Below are 17226 nucleotides of genomic sequence, written 5' to 3' on the forward strand. Positions count from 1 at the left end.
AGGGTCAGACTGATTTGCACATGGCTATGCCTGAACTGGGGTGGCGGAGTGAGCTAAAGAATGATGATGGATTAAAACCAGATCAGTTGTATGGGGTGATGGCTTGCAATGTTTAACACTCCGTCCATCATCCCTTTTGGTTTTGCTTTGTTCGCCCTAAGTTGGCAGGGTATGGCCAGACGTGGGTACCTTGGTCACTTTGCCAACTGGATTAAAGATAGCCTGGCTAATGAGGGTTATGAACCCGAAACCAGTCCCAGGATGCTTGTTTCATGTCCAGGGAAGACATGGCTTGGCAGTTTGGGCTAGACTGTTCCCATGAGGCAAAGGGTCAGACTTATTTGCATATGGCCATGTCTGAACTGGGGTGGCGCAGTGAGCTAAAGAATGATGATGGATTAAAACCAGATCAGTTGTATGGGGGTGAGTGCTTGCAATGTTCAACACTCCGTCCATCATCTCCTTTGGTTTTGCTTTGTTTGCCCTAATTTGGCAGGGTATGCCCAGACGCGGGTACCTTGCTCACTTTGCCCCTGGATTCAAGATACCCTAGCTGATGAGGGTTATGAACACGAAACCGGCCCCAGGATGCTTCTTTCTAGTCCAGGGAAGACATGTCTTGGCAGTTCAGGTGGACTCTTTCCATTAGGCACATGGTCAGACTGATGTGTATATGGTCATGTCTGAACTGAGTTGGCAGAGTGAGCTAAAGAATGATAATAGATTAAACCCAGATCAGTTTACTGGGGGTGAGTGCTTGCAATGTTCAACACTCCGTCCATCATCCCCTTTGGTTTTGCTTTGTTTGCCATAAGTTGGCAGGGTATGCCCAAACGTGGATCCCTTGCTCATTTTGCTACTGGATTCAAGATAGCCTGGATGATGAGGGTTATGAATCCCAACCCGGTCCCAGGATGCTTGTTTCCGGTCCTGGGAAGACATGGCTTGGCAGTTCGGGCTGAACTGTTCTCTTGAGGCACAGGGTCAGACTGATTTGCATATGGCCATGTCTGAACTGGGCTGGGGGCGTGAGCAAACGAATGACGAAGGATTAAAACCAGATCAGTTGACTGGGGGTGAGTGCTTTCAATGTTCAACAAACTGTCCATCTTCCCCTTTGGTTTCGCTTTGTTCGCCCTAAGTTGGCAGGGTATGCCCAGATGTGGGTCCCTTGCTCACTTTGCCACAGGATTCAAGATAGCCTGGCTGATGAGGGTTATGAACCAGAAACCTGTCCCAGAATGCTTGTTTCCGGTCCAGGGAAGACATGGCTCAGCAGTTCAGGCTCGACTGCTCCCATGAGGCACAGGGTCAGACTGATTTGCACATGGCTATGCCTGAACTGGGGTGGAGGAGTGAGCTAAAGAATGATGATGGATTAAAACCAGATCAGTTGTATGGGGTGATGGCTTGCAATGTTTAACACTCCTTCCATCATACCTTTGGTTTTGCTTTGCTCGCCCTAAGTTGGCAGGGTATGCCCAGACGTGGGTCCCTTGGTCACTTTGCCAACTGGATTAAAGATAGCCTGGCTAATGAGGGTTATGAACCCGAAACCAGTCCCAGGATGCTTGTTTCATGTCCAGGGAAGACATGGCTTGGCAGTTTGGGCTAGACTGTTCCCATGAGGCAAAGGGTCAGACTTATTTGCATATGGCCATGTCTGAACTGGGGTGGCGCAGTGAGCTAAAGAATGATGATGGATTAAAACCAGATCAGTTGTATGGGGGTGAGTGCTTGCAATGTTCAACACTCCGTCCATCATCTCCTTTGGTTTTGCTTTGTTTGCCCTAATTTGGCAGGGTATGCCCAGACGCGGGTACCTTGCTCACTTTGCCCCTGGATTCAAGATACCCTAGCTGATGAGGGTTATGAACACGAAACCGGCCCCAGGATGCTTCTTTCTAGTCCAGGGAAGACATGTCTTGGCAGTTCAGGTGGACTCTTTCCATTAGGCACATGGTCAGACTGATGTGTATATGGTCATGTCTGAACTGAGTTGGCAGAGTGAGCTAAAGAATGATAATAGATTAAACCCAGATCAGTTTACTGGGGGTGAGTGCTTGCAATGTTCAACACTCCGTCCATCATCCCCTTTGGTTTTGCTTTGCTTGCCATAAGTTGGCAGGGTATGCCCAAACGTGGATCCCTTGCTCATTTTGCTACTGGATTCAAGATAGCCTGGATGATGAGGGTTATGAATCCCAACCCGGTCCCAGGATGCTTGTTTCCGGTCCTGGGAAGACATGGCTTGGCAGTTCGGGCTGAACTGTTCTCTTGAGGCACAGGGTCAGACTGATTTGCATATGGCCATGTCTGAACTGGGCTGGGGGCATGAGCAAACGAATGACGAAGGATTAAAACCAGATCAGTTGACTGGGGGTGAGTGCTTGCAATGTTCAACACACTGTCCATCATCCCCTTTGGTTTTGCTTTGTTCGCCCTAAGTTGGCATGGTATGCCCAGACGTGGGTCCCTTGCTCACTTTGCCATAGGATTCAAGATAGCCTGGCTGATGAGGGTTATGAACCAGAAACCTGTCCCAGAATGCTTGTTTCAGGTCCAGGGAAGACATGGCTTAGCAGTTCAGGCTCGACTGCTCCCAATGAGGCACAGGGTCAGACTGATTTGCACATGGCTATGCCTGAACTGGGGTGGCGGAGTGAGCTAAAGAATGATGATGGATTAAAACCAGATCAGTTGTATGGGGTGATGGCTTGCAATGTTTAACACTCCGTCCATCATCCCTTTTGGTTTTGCTTTGTTCGCCCTAAGTTGGCAGGGTATGCCCAGACGTGGGTACTTTGCTCACTTTGCCACTGGATTCAAGATAGCATGGCTGATGAGTGTTATGAACCCGAAACCAGTCCCAGCATGCTTGTTTCCGGTCCAGTGAAGACATGGCTTGGCAGTACGGGCTCGACTGTTCCCATAGGGCACAGGGTCCAACTGATTTGCATATGGCCATGTCTGAACTGGGGTGGGGCAGTTACCTAAAGAATGATGATGGATTAAACCCAGATCAGTTGACTGGGTGTGAGTACTTGCAATGTTCAACACTCCGTCCATCATCCCCTTTGGTTTTGCTTTGTTCGCCCTAATTTGCCCGGGTATGCCCAGACGTGGGTCCCTTGCTCACTTTGACACTGGATCAAGATAGCCTGGCTGATGAGGGTTATGAACCCAAAACAGATCCCAGGATGCTTGTTTCCTGTCCGGGGAAGACATGGCTTGGCAGTTTGGGCTGGTCTGTGCCCTTGAGGCACAGGGTCAGACAGATTTGCATATGGCCATGTCTGAACTGGGGTGGCGGAGTGAGCTAAAGAATGATGATGGATTAAAACCAGATCAGTTGACTGGGGGTGAGACCTTGGAATGTTCAACACTCCGTCCATCATCCCCTTTGGTTTTGCTCTGTTCACCCTAAGTTGGCAGGGTATGCCCAGACGTGGGTCCCTTGCTCACTTTGCCCCTGGATTCAAGATAGCCTGGCTAATGAGGGTTATGAACCCGAAACCGGTCCCAGGATGCTTGTTTCCGATCCTGGGAAGACATGGCTTGGCAGTTCGTGCTGGACTGTTCTCTTGAGGCACAGGGTCAGACTGATTTACATATGGCCATGTCTGAACTGGGCTGGCGGCGTGAGCAAACGAATGACGAAGGATTAAAACCAGATCAGTTGACTGGGGGTGAGTGCTTGCAATGTTCAACACACTGTCCATCATCCCCTTTTGTTTTGCTTTGTTCGCCCTAAGTTGGCATGGTATGCCCAGACGTGGGTCCCTTGCTCACTTTGCCACAGGATTCAAGATAGCCTGGCTGATGAGGGTTAGGAACCAGAAATCGGTCCCAGAATGCTTGTTTCTGGTCCAAGGAAGACATGGCTTAGCAGTTCAGGCTCGACTGCTCCCATGAGGCACAGGGACAGACTGATTTGCATATGGCTATGCCAGAACTGGGGTGGGGGAGTGAGCTCTAGAATGATGATGGATTAAAACCAGATCAGTTGTATGGGGCGATGGCTTGCAATGTTCAACACTCCGTCCATCATCCCTTTTGGTTTTTCTTTGTTCGCCCTAAGTTGGCAGGGTATGCCCAGACGTGGGTACTTTGCTCACTTTGCCACTGGATTCAAGATAGCATGGCTGATAAGTGTTATGAACCCGAAACCAGTCCCAGGATGCTTGTTTCCTGTCCAGGGAAGGCATGGTTTGGCAGTGTGGGCTGGTCTGTAGCCTTGCGGCACAGGGTCCCACTGATTTGCATAGGGCCATGTCTGAACTGGGGTGGGGTAGTTAGCTAAAGAATGATGATGGATTAAACCCAGATCAGTTGACTGGGTGTGAGTGCTTGCAATGTTCAACACTCCGTCAATCATCCCCTTTGGTTTTGCTTTGTTCACCCTAAGTTGGCAGGGTATGTCCCTTGCTCACTTTGCCCCCGGATTCAAGATAGCCTGGCTAATGAGGGTTATGAACCCGCAACCTGTCCCAGGATGCTTGTTTCATGTCCAGGGAAGACATGGCTTGGCAGTTCGGGCTAGACTGTTCCCATGAGGCACAGGGTCAGACTTATTTGCATATGGCCATGTCTGAACTGGGGTTGGAGAGTGAGCTAAAGAATGATGATGGATTAATACCAGATCAGTTGTATGGTGGTGAGTGCTTGCAATGTTCAACACTCAGTCCATCATCCCCTTTGGTTTTGCTTTGTTCGACCTAATTTGGCAGGGTATGCCCAGACGTGGGTCCCTTGCTCACCTTGCCCCTGGATTCAAGATACCCTGGCTGATGAGGGTTATGAACTCGAAACCGGTCCCAGGATGCTTGTTTCCAGTCCAGGGAAGACATGGCTTGGCAGTTCGGGCTGGACTGTTCCCATGAGGCACATGGTCAGACTGATGTGTATATGGTCATGTCTGAACTGAGTTGGTGGAGTGAGCTAAAGAATGATAATTGATTAAACCCAGATCAGTTTACTGGGGGTGAGTGATTGCAATGTTCAACACTCCGTCCATCATCCCCTTTGGTTTTGCTTTGTTCGCCATAAGTTGGCAGGGTATGCCCAGACGTGGATCCCTTGCTCTTTTTGCTACTGGATGGTGTCTGACCAGTGGCCCGGTGGCAGTGGGCTGATTGGTCGGTTGCTGGGTTAGCTGCTGCATTCTCTACTCCCTCGCCCCGCTGATTGCGAGCGGTGGCGCATTCCTGGCAAAATTGTATTTTAATCTGTTTTTAACATACCTTCAAACTTGTGCAGGTACCTAATCCTTTTGGGCATTTAGGGGTGAGCTGCCGGCTGGGGTTGACCGGGTCCCTCGCGGGCTCCCAGTGGCAGCGGGCGCCATCTTGGCCTGGGCTTCGCTTCCCACCACAGCCCTGCCCCTCCCCCGCCGCTCCGCCCCTACTTAGCAGCGCGTCTTTCCTGCTTTCCTCGTGTCTGACCAGTGGCCCGGTGGCAGTGGGCTGATTGGTCGGTTGCTGGGTTAGCTGCTGCATTCTCTACTCCCTCGCCCCGCTGATTGCGAGCGGTGGCGCATTCCTGGCAAAATTGTATTTTAATCTGTTTTTAACATACCTTCAAACTTGTGCAGGTACCTAATCCTTTTGGGCATTTAGGGGTGAGCTGCCGGCTGGGGTTGACCGGGTCCCTCGCGGGCTCCCAGTGGCAGCGGGCGCCATCTTGGCCTGGGCTTCGCTTCCCACCACAGCCCTGCCCCTCCCCCGCCGCTCCGCCCCTACTTAGCAGCGCGTCTTTCCTGCTTTCCTCGTGTCTGACCAGTGGCCCGGTGGCAGTGGGCTGATTGGTCGGTTGCTGGGTTAGCTGCTGCATTCTCTACTCCCTCGCCCCGCTGATTGCGAGCGGTGGCGCATTCCTGGCAAAATTGTATTTTAATCTGTTTTTAACATACCTTCAAACTTGTGCAGGTACCTAATCCTTTTGGGCATTTAGGGGTGAGCTGCCGGCTGGGGTTGACCGGGTCCCTCGCGGGCTCCCAGTGGCAGCGGGCGCCATTTTGGCCTGGGCTTCGCTTCCCACCACAGCCCTGCCCCTCCCCCGCCGCTTCGCCCCTACTTAGCAGCGCGTCTTTCCTGCTTTCCTCGTGTCTGACCAGTGGCCCGGTGGCAGTGGGCTGATTGGTCGGTTGCTGGGTTAGCTGCTGCATTCTCTACTCCCTCGCCCCGCTGATTGCGAGCGGTGGCGCATTCCTGGCAAAATTGTATTTTGATCTGTTTTTAACATACCTTCAAACTTGTGCAGGTACCTAATCCTTTTGGGCATTTAGGGGTGAGCTGCCGGCTCGGGTTGACCGGGTCCCTCGCGGGCTCCCAGTGGCAGCGAGCGCCATCTTGGCCTGGGCTTCGCTTCCCACCACAGCCCTGCCCCTCCCCCGCCGCTCCGCCCCTACTTAGCAGCGCGTCTTTCCTGCTTTCCTCGTGTCTGACCAGTGGCCCGGTGGCAGTGGGCTGATTGGTCGGTTGCTGGGTTAGCTGCTGCATTCTCTACTCCCTCGCCCCGCTGATTGCGAGCGGTGGCGCATTTCTGGCAAAATTGTATTTTAATCTGTTTTTAACATACCTTCAAACTTGTGCAGGTACCTAATCCTTTTGGGCATTTAGTGGTGAGCTGCCGGCTGGGGTTGACCGGGTCCCTCGCGGGCTCCCAGTGGCAGCGGGCGCCATCTTGGCCTGGGCTTCGCTTCCCACCACAGCCCTGCCCCTCCCCCGCCGCTCCGCCCCTACTTAGCAGCGCGTCTTTCCTGCTTTCCTCGTGTCTGACCAGTGGCCCGGTGGCAGTGGGCTGATTGGTCTGTTGCTGGGTTAGCTGCTGCATTCTCTACTCCCTCGCCCCGCTGATTGCGAGCGGTGGCGCATTCCTGGCAAAATTGTATTTTAATCTGTTTTTAACATACCTTCAAACTTGTGCAGGTACCTAATCCTTTTGGGCATTTAGGGGTGAGCTGCCGGCTGGGGTTGCCCGGGTCCCTCGCGGGCTCCCAGTGGCAGCGGGCGCCATCTTGGCCTGGGCTTCGCTTCCCACCACAGCCCTGCCCCTCCCCCGCCGCTCCGCCCCTACTTATACGGATAGTATGAGGCAGCGCAGCGGACGAGCGCAGCGGGCGCGACGGATGCGTGCCGGAGTTGCGCCTGAGTTAAGCCCGTCTGCGCCCGTCCGCGGCAGGCCGGGGCAAGGGGCACGGGACGCTGCGGGTTATACCACCTACACCCCGTCTCAGTTATGCCTCCTTTGGTCCCCCGGCTGCATAAATCCTACCACCACCCTCGCCCTGCAACACCTAGGCCTATACCGTCCCCCTCCACCCCACCCCCCCAGTCGTGCTTCAGTCCCTGTTCTGTCCGCCCTCACATCCCCCTCTGCCTCTCCTTCACTCCCAGCTCCCCCTGTTCAATTGCCCTCTACTTCGGCCACCCTCTTAAACACCAGGTCCGCCGTAAATCACCAGTACGAGCTATTCGATTACCTTGACACCAACAAACCAGATCTCCTGTTTTTAACCGAGACCTGGTTCAAGACCGACTCCCTGCCCAATGTGCTTGCCGCCTTACCATCTACTTATTCCGCCATTCGCGCGGACCGTCCTGACGGCAAGCGGGGAGGCGGAGTGGCGCTAATAGCCCGCACTGATGCCACTTTTCAAACCCTCCCTTCCCCTCTTATTACTGATGTGGATCTTCTTGTAGCCCGTTCCACCTCCCACCAAGTCCCCTTCACTTTTGTTCTTATTTACCGTCCTCCTCAGCCCACCCCCTCTTTCCTTCCCGAGATCCAGACCCTTTTGGCCACACTGGCAGTAAATCACTCCTCTGTGCTGGTACTGGGGGACCTCAACTTCTGGCCTAATGACCCGGCCGAAAGCCCCCAATCCAAGGAATTCACCTGCCTTATGGAAAATTTGAATTTTATACCGCTCATTCACAGCCCCACCCACCAGCATGGCCATACACTTGACCAAATCTGGACATTAAATGTCCCATCCACCCCTCCTATTATTCTCCCCTGTCCTTGGTCAGACCACTTTACCATTACGCTTTCCCTTGCTCTATCACCCCCGGTCAAACCCCCCCTTCCCAAAAACACCTGGGTTCGAAAATGGGGTAAGGTCAACATGCCCTCTCTCTGTTCGGCCCTGGCCACGTCCTGCCCGAACCTTACTGGCATGACAGCCGGCCTTCAACTGGCCGCAATCAACAACTGGCTCACGAGGGCAGGAGACGAATTCGCCCCTTTTAGGCGTCTTTCAGTAAAACGGGCCCATGCAGCCAACCGCTGGTTTACCCCCGACTTGAAAGAGAAAAAACTTGCTGCAAGAAGGGCAGAAAGAGCATGGCGCAGAATTTACGATCCTGCCTTAAAAACAACTTATCTGGCCACTCTGCATACTTACAAAAAGAGCATCCTGGAAGCTAAGGCCGAATATTACCCCCACAGGATACTGGTTGCAGAGTCACAATCTAAGGAAATTTTCTCTACTGTTCATGAGCTCGCCTCATCCACCAGAGCCACATCAACGATCCCTCCGTCTCAATCCCTCTGTGACTCGCTCAATGAGTTTTTTATAGATAAAGTTGAAAAAATCAAACACAACATTCCCCAACCCTCCCCTACCTTTATGGACCCCTCCCCTCCTCCCTCTTCTGCTACATTGACCAACTTCCCACTCCTTACTATTGATACCCTTGCCCCCCTGCTCCAACGGGTCAAATCTGGCTCACCTCAGGACTTCGCCCCTGCCAACATACTCAGGGAAATTTACTTAGCTTGTCCCACCCCTCCCCTGACCCTTCTCAATGACTCCCTTACCATGTCCCCATGTCACATAAATCAGCGGTTGTCATCCCAATCTTAAAAAAATTGGACGCTGACCCTTCCTCGGCCTCTAACTACCGCCCCATTTCTCTCCTTCTCTACCTTGCCAAGGTACTCGAAACCCATATCACCTCCACATTGAGCACCCACATTGAGACAAACCATTGCCTCTCCCCCTGTCAAGCTGGTTTCCGCCCCCTGCACTCCACCGAAAAAGTGGTCATCTCAGTGATGGACAAGTTGCGTGAAGGAATTGACATCAACCTTCCGCAAGCCCTGATTCTCCTTGACCTATCCGCCGCTTTTGACACGGTAAATCATACCATTCTTCTCAACCGTGTCAGGGCGGCGGGGGTAGAGGGCTTAGCCTTTCGTTGGCTAGAGTCCTTTCTCGCTGGGAGAACACAGGGAGTCCATCTGGCTAGTTTTGCGGCGGCCTCTCGTAAGGTAGAGTGCGGGGTCCCCCAGGGTTCATCACTTTCTCCCCTTTTGTTCAACCTGTATATTTTTCCCCTTATTTTTATGTTACAGCAACTGGAGGTCACCGTATTTAATTATGCGGATGACCTCCAGTTAATCTTCAATTTATCTCACTCCCCTTCATCTGCCCTGAATGTCCAAACCACAATGACCCTCATCCAAGACTGGATGAACTGCAGCCACCTCAAACTCAACCCGGACAAGACCGAATTGGTCTTGACCGGAGGTGGCTGCAGTCCCTGGTCTTCGTCTTTCTGGCCCCTTTCCCTTGGTGTCCCTCCACTCCCGGTTCCTAAAGTGAAGACCCTGGGTATCTTCCTAAATCCCCAGCTTACAGTTCTCCCGCAAGTAAACTCTGTGGTTTCTTCATCTTTTTTTTCCCTCAGAGTGATTAGGAAAGTTTCCCGCTTCTTTTCCCCCCCAGCTTTAAAAATTATCTTGATGGCCATGGTACTGTCCCGTATAGACTATGGCAACATAGTCTATAACGGAGCCCCTGCATACATGGTTCATCGTTTACAACTTGTGCAGAATCAGGCGGCCCGTCTGATCCATGGCCTTCCCAGATATCATCGGGTTACCCCCTTACTTAAGACCTTGCATTGGCTCCCTATAAGGGAGCGCGCCCTGTTTAAACTCGGCTGCCTTACATACCAAGCCAGAGCGGGCACCGCTCCCAAGTTTATCTGTTCCCTCATCAAACCATACTGTCCAGGCAGAGAACTCCGCTCGGCCCATTTAGCCCTCCTTACCATTCCTCGCTTTAAAAAGCAGAGGGCGGGCGGAGTAAGATTCGCTGTCCTGGCGCCAACATTCTGGAACTCCCTCCCGATTGCTCTGCGCACCTCACTTTCCTACCCCCTTTTCCGGAAAAATCTTAAAACCTTTTTATTTACCCAAGCCTACCCCTAAAACTCCTTACCGCCGCCTCCACTGATCATCACTAGCGCCATGAAACCGTTGGGTACGCGAGCGCTGTACAAATGTTTTTAAATTCAAATATAGCCTGGCTGATGAGGGTTATGAATCCGAAACCGGTCCCAGGATGCTTGTTTCCGGTCCTGGGAAGACATGGCTTGGCAGTTCGGGCTGGACTGTTCTCTTGAGGCACAGGGTCAGACTGATTTGCATATGGCCATGTCTGAACTGGGGTGGCGGCGTGAGCTAAAGAATGGCGAAGGATTAAAACCAGACCAGTTGACTCGGGGTGAGTGCTTGCAATGTTCAACACTCTGTCCATCATCCCCTTTGGTTTTGCTTTGTTCGCCCTAAGTTGGCAGGGTATGCCCAGACGAGGGTCCCTTGCTCACTTTGCAACAGGATTCAAGATAGCCTGGCTGATGAGGGTTATGAACACGAAATCGGTCCCAGGATGCTTGTTTCTGGTCCAGGAAAGACATGGCTAAGCAGTTCAGGCACGACTGCTCCCATGAGGCACAGGGTCAGACTGATTTGCATATGGCCATGTCTATAATGGGGTGGCGGAGAGACCTAAAGAATAATGATGGTTTAAACCCAGATCAGTTGACTGGGGTGAGTGCTTGCAATGTTTATCACTCCATCCATCATCCCCTTTGGTTTTGCTTTGTTTGCCCTAATTTGGCAGTGTATGCCCACACGTGGGTCCCTTGCTCACTTTGCCACAGGATTCAAGATAGCCTGGCTGATGGAGATTATGAACCTAAAACAGATCCCAAGATGCTTGTTTCCAGTCCACAGAAGACATGACTTGGTAGTTCGGGCTGGACTGTTCCCATGAGGCACAGGGTCAGACTGATTTGCATATGGCCATGTCTGAACTGGGGTGGCAGAGTGAGCTAAAGAATGATGATAGTTTAGACCCAGATCAGTTGACTGGGGTGAATGCTTGCAATGTTCAACGATCCGTCCATCATCCCCTTTGGTTTTGCTTTGTTCGCCCTAAGTTGGCAGGGTATGCCCAGACATGGGTACCTTACTCACTTTGCCACTGGATTCAAGATAGCCTGGATGATGAGGGTTATGAATCCAAAACAGATCCCAGGATGCTTTTTCCCGGTCCAGGGAAGACATGGCTTGGCAGTTTAGGCTGGACTGTTCCCTTGAGGCACAGGGTCAGACAGATTTTCATATGGCCATGTCTGAACTGGATTGGCGGAGTGAGCTAAAGAATGATGATGGATTAAACCCAGATCAGTTGACTGGGGGTGAGTGCTTGCAATGTTCAACACTCCGTCCATCATCCCCTTTGGTTTTGCTTTGTTCACCCTAAGTTGGAAGGGTATGCCCAGACATGGGTCCCTTGGTCACTTTGCCACTGGATTAAAGATAGCCTGATTAATGAGGGTTATGAAACTGAAACCGGTCCCAGGATGCTTGTTACCGGTCCAGGGAAGACATGGCTTGGCAGTTCGGGCTGGACTGTTCCCATGAGGCACAGGGTCCGACTGATTTGCATATGGCCATGTCTGAACTGGGGTGGCGGAGTGATCTAAAGAATGATGATGGATTAAACCCAGATTAGTTGTCTGGGGGATAGTGCTTGCAATGTTCAACACTCCGTCCATCATCCCCTTTGGTTTTGCTTTGTTCGCCCTAATTTGGCAAGTTATGCCCAGACATGGGTCCCTTGCTCACTTTGCTCCTGGATGCAAGATACCCTGGCTGATGAGGGTTATGAACACAAAACCGGTCCCAGGATGCTTGTTTCTGGTCCAGGGAGGACATGGTTTGCAGTTCGGGCTGGACTGTTCCCATGAGGCACATGGTCAAACTGATGTGTATATGGTCATGTCTGAACTGAGGTGGCCTAGTGAGCTAAAGAATGATGATTAATTAATCCCAGATCAGTTGACTGGGGTTGAGTGCTTACACTGTTCAACACTCCATCCATCATCCCCTTTGGTTTTGCTTTTTTCCCGCTTAAGTTGGCAGCGTATGCCCAGACGCAGGTCCCTTGCTCACTTTGCCACTGGATTCAAGATAGCCTGGCTGATGAGGGTTATGAACCCGAAACCGGTCCCAGGATGCTTGTATCCAGTCCAGGGAATACATGGCTTGGCAGTTCGGGCTGGACTGTTCCCCTGAGGCACAGGGTCTGACTGATTTGCATATGGCCATGTCTGAACTGAGGTGGCGGAGTGAGCTAAAGAATGATGATGGATTAAACCCAGATCAGTTGACTGGGGGCGAGTGCTTGCAATGTTCAACACTCCATCCATCATCCCCTTTGGTTTTGCTTTGTTAGCCCTAAGTTGGCAGGGTATGCCCAGACGTGGGTCCCTTGCTCACTTTGCCACTATATTCAAGATAGCCTGGCTGATGAGGGTTATGAACCCGAAACCGGTCCCAGGATGCTTGTTTGCGATCAAGGGAAGACATGGCTTGGCAGTTTCGGGCTGGACTGTTCCCATTTGGCACAGGGTCAGACTGATTTGCATATGGCCATGTCTGAACTGGGGTGGCAGAGTGAGCTAAAGAATGATGATGGATTAAACCCAGATTAGTTGACTGGGGGTGAGTGCTTGCAATGTTCAACACTCCGTCCATCAGCCCCTTTGGTTTTGCTCTGAAGGATACTTAGCGGGGAAAACACAAGACAGGTGGAGGACTAGTCAAATGCAGAATTTTGCTTAAAGAGAGCACGGTAGTTCTCTTTTAGCGTGGAAAATAAAGACGGAAGAACCATAACCTTCCTAAGTACTCAAATAGACTCAAATACAGGAAAATCTCTTAGTACCAATAAGGAGATTCGAAAGGAAGTTTTGTGATATATAAGTATGTTGTATAGGGAAGATAGGTATCCAGATGGCAAGATTATTAAGAACTGGCTGGCTAATATGATTCTCCTGATGTTAGCTAAGACACAGGCCAACATGCTTAGCCAAAGATCACTCGAAGAATAAGTGCGCAGACAGATCGCGAATATCAAGGGAGGGAAGGCTGCTGGACCAGATAGGTATCCAGCAGAACTATACACAGTATTGGTAGATGTCCTGGTGCTCCATTACGGAGGCTGTTTAATGCAGTATACAGGGAGGGAAAGGATGCCTCCTCTTCGTCTGAGGCCACAACTGTATTGGTCCTGAAACACTGCTAAAGTGGAATCCTATAAGCTGATGTCCTTGATAAACACAGATTATAATATCTTTGCGTGGCACTGGCCAGTGGGATAGCCAGTGTAATTAGGGCCATTATCCATTGAGACCAGAGAGTTTTCATTCCTGGGCATCGACTAATGAGTTAACCCATCTCCTTATTGGTGGTATAGATCTATCATTGGTTCCTGAGGCCCCATTTGCTGTTGTGGCCTTGAACGCTGCAAAAACATTTGACAGGGTCAATTGATTCTACATATGGGGAGTACTTAAAACTTTTTTATTCTGTCATAGGATGGTTAGAACTATGCAGAGTCTGTATAAATCTCCAGTCGCAAAAGCTCTTCCACTAGACTACCAGGGATGAGGAGCAGGCAGGAGTCTGCGGGTGGAGGAGGGCCTCAAACACCTACCTGGCAAGGAGCTAAAGTTGGTGCTAAGGGCAGAACTTTTACAGTGGAGCTGCGCGGGGAGAGCAGTGACTCTGGCCAGGAGGTTAGAGTTGTTGCTTTCTTGCCGTGCAGTGGCTTCCATTAAGAGGGGTCGGCTGGAGGGCGATCAGCTGGGAAGGGGTGGTGGGAGAAGAAGCAACATGCTGGGGGGGCGTGGGGGCAGCTGCAGCGGGGAACGCGAGAAGCGGGGTTAGAAAGAAGAGGAGGGCGAGGAGTAAGAAAATGGAAAAGAGGCAAAATAGGCAAAAAGGAGAAATGGAAAAGGAATAAAAAAAGAGCCAAAGAGGCAAAAGAAGAGGAAAGAAATAAAAAGAGGCAAAATAGGCAAATGGAACAGAGGCAAAAAAGGCAAAAAGGTAAAATAGAAGGAAATGAAAGGAGCCGTAGAGGGAAAAGAAGAAAAAAGGCAGTGAGACAAAAAACACAGAACAGAGCACAACAGGGTGCTCTTCCACTAGACCACCAGGGATGAGGCGCAGGCAGGAGCCTGTTGGTGGAGATGGCCCTCAAACACCTACCTGGCAAGGAGCTCAAGCTGGCTCTAAGGACAGAGCGCTAACGGTGGAGCTGCGCGGGGGAGAGCAGTTACTCTGATCATTGTCCATCTATATTGTCCAATGATTACCCTGGAAAAGCTACGTGGATGCTGGGTTGGTCAGTCCAGCACGTTTGCAACAGCTGTCTCAGTGAGTCAGCTTCCCTCTGTCACGGGAACCACACTTTGAGAAGCTGAGGGTGAGATGAGGACAACCCAAAAAAGTTGGTCAGTTTTATGTGCATTAAAATGACCTGTTATTCTCTGATTTGTTTAGAATGTGTTATCACTAGCCATACTACTGTCAGTTTGCAGTTATGCTCAATATTAATGCTGGAAATGTGTTTAAAAACCACTGCTTTTGAGGATGAGCCAGATACTTTTCCTGTTCCTCGTTAGACTCTGTATGATTTATATGAGACTACCGGAGTTCCTTTAGGGACTCTGTCCTTTTTGATAACGTTTTTTCATGAACACCTTGCAGTTAGGGATGCTGTCAATTTCTCTATTGATTTTGCTGTTAATTTGGGATTTAGAAATATTTTGATTTCATGATTATGCACTTTGAGTGAATATCTTCACGGTATTTATCTTTATACTGTTATGTTAAAAGTGATTTGTTAAGCACTCATACACCAGGCGGTTTCTTGGCGTGGAAGAGAGGACGGTTACAGTCGCAAAATAGTGAGCTCAGTTATATGCCTGGGACAAGAGGCAAGTATACTGTACTAACTTATATTTGAGATTTTGTAGAATAACTGTTTAACTTTTCCCTGATCTGGATCTCAGCTATTGAGTGGTGGTAACAGTTATTTTCCACTCTGCTAATTTTATTGGGCCTCAGGTTGAGGAAGGCTGGTACTCTTTTTGCAAGAATAAGGGATGCTGAAGCGGACTGTCTGATGTAAAGTTGGGGGGCATCTAAGTTTTGGGGTAGATTGGAATATTGGGATTCAGCTTCTACATTTGTCATAAATGTTAATTTCACTATTGTATACCTGGACAAGTGTGTTTGTGTATTTTAGTCAACTCTTTTTTTTATTATTGAAACAATGATTTATTTGAAAAAAATAATTACACACAAAAGGCACACCATTGTGGATTTATTTGAATAATTGATCACTTTTCCTTTATTTGTTTCAATGTTTACAGGCAAGTGTGTTGCACAAGTACTCTGAATCTCAGATGCAAGAGGGAAGTTCCTGTACAATGGTAGCTTATGATCTCTTTGGATGAAAGAAGAGAATAAATTGTCAGATTCGTGCTACACATTGGGTCTAATATTATCTGGAATCTATTTGGACGTTTTATATCCTAGACTCTCACCCCGGTGTTGTCTAATGGATAATGATGGAAAATGTATGGTGGCCCTGATCGGGGTTTGGGGGTCCTCTCTCCATATTAATCAAAGGAGTCTAATGTGTTGGTGATGAACTGCTATCTATGCAAAGAAGGTGTGATAATGTAAATAACAGTAACAGAGGCTCACAAAGCCACAATTACATATGTGGACTGTCCACAATAAGGCCAACCTTTTTTTCAATGTTAAATTTGAACGATTCTGCATTGTATGCTATTCCCAAACTTCACATCAAATAAAACAAATTAAAATAATAGTTAATAGCTAGCCCTAACTTCACTTGAATTATTATTTGTTATGAAACGTCTGCAAGGATTGCTACATTTCCGAAAATACTGTATGTTATGAGTGATGGTTTCCAGAGTGTACAGGTTTTTTTTATGATAGAAACATTGTACTTTTACAGTAAACAGTCACTTCAAAATATATTTCAAATGCATAAATATCACAGAAAAACTGTACATCTATATCAAATCAATGTTAAAGATTTTCACTTCCTCTCTGTTTGTTTTGTGGGGGGTCTTTATTAAAAAAAAGTGTGCACCAGTTAAACATCAACAGCATGGGGCTAAATGACATGGTATAGACCAGTGGTTGTTAACGTTTTGACTTCTGTGGTCCTCTACTGAATCAATACAGGAAGCCAAAGTCTCTGGCTTAAGCAATTTCCATGATGTGAACCAACAACTAAGTAGAGAAATACAGGATGCAGTCTTCACCAAGCAAATACACAAATTATGAAACGTTTTTTTCAGTTCAAAAGCAAAAGCATATACAAATTTTGGTTTTAATTTTAATGGGAAGGTCGGACCATTTTAACATGTTTTATTTGTACAGCTTGCAGTGATATGCTAGGCTCTAGCGTATCAATGTGTACTGTTTGTCACTGAGACATGCTCTTTTTTTGGGCACATACCTTACCATATGCAAAGACTGAAGCTAAGGATATCAAGCAAATGCTTTGCTTCTGCCCATTTTAGATTAGAATTTTACTCTTTGCTTTTTCATGAAATATACTTTATAAATCTGCTAATACTATTTCGTTTTAAAACAGTCACAGATTCCTTGGGTAGGCTACTTCGGACTGTCAATCATCTGCAGACCACAGGCTAAGAACCACCGGTGTAAATTGTGGTCAGATGGGATTTTGTCCTCACTGATTCTCAGTTTGCTTGCTGGATGTTGTTCTGTGTTCTCTGCCTATTAAACTCAGGTGGACTTTCAAATCTGAGCTGTTCTATTGTCTTTTTGGCAAGTGCTATGATTGACTGTGGAATTCCCTTCAGGGTGTTAACATTTTGTTTGCAGAGCAAAATTTCTTTCGAAATAATTTGCTAACTTGAATATCTAAAGTCTAAACCCTAATCCATGAATCACTAACATTTCTTAAGGGAGGTAGTCTAGCTGGAATGTTTATTTATTCATATGGGAAGTCTCTAAGAACCAGGATGTCCTCACCTGATTTGATTCATCACCAGTTTGCCAATAATGTCT

General features: G+C 49.0%; 1 protein-coding gene across 1 annotated transcript in view; it reads right to left on the bottom strand.

Moving 5' to 3' along the window:
* The window catches only part of LOC144827999 (fibrocystin-L-like), a 1093512-nt gene that overhangs the window by 550621 nt on the left and 525665 nt on the right, over positions 1–17226 (bottom strand). The window lies entirely within an intron of this gene.

Source organism: Lissotriton helveticus, chromosome 4_1 (genome assembly GCF_964261635.1).
Source record: "Lissotriton helveticus chromosome 4_1, aLisHel1.1, whole genome shotgun sequence".
In the NCBI taxonomy this organism is placed as follows: domain Eukaryota; kingdom Metazoa; phylum Chordata; class Amphibia; order Caudata; family Salamandridae; genus Lissotriton; species Lissotriton helveticus.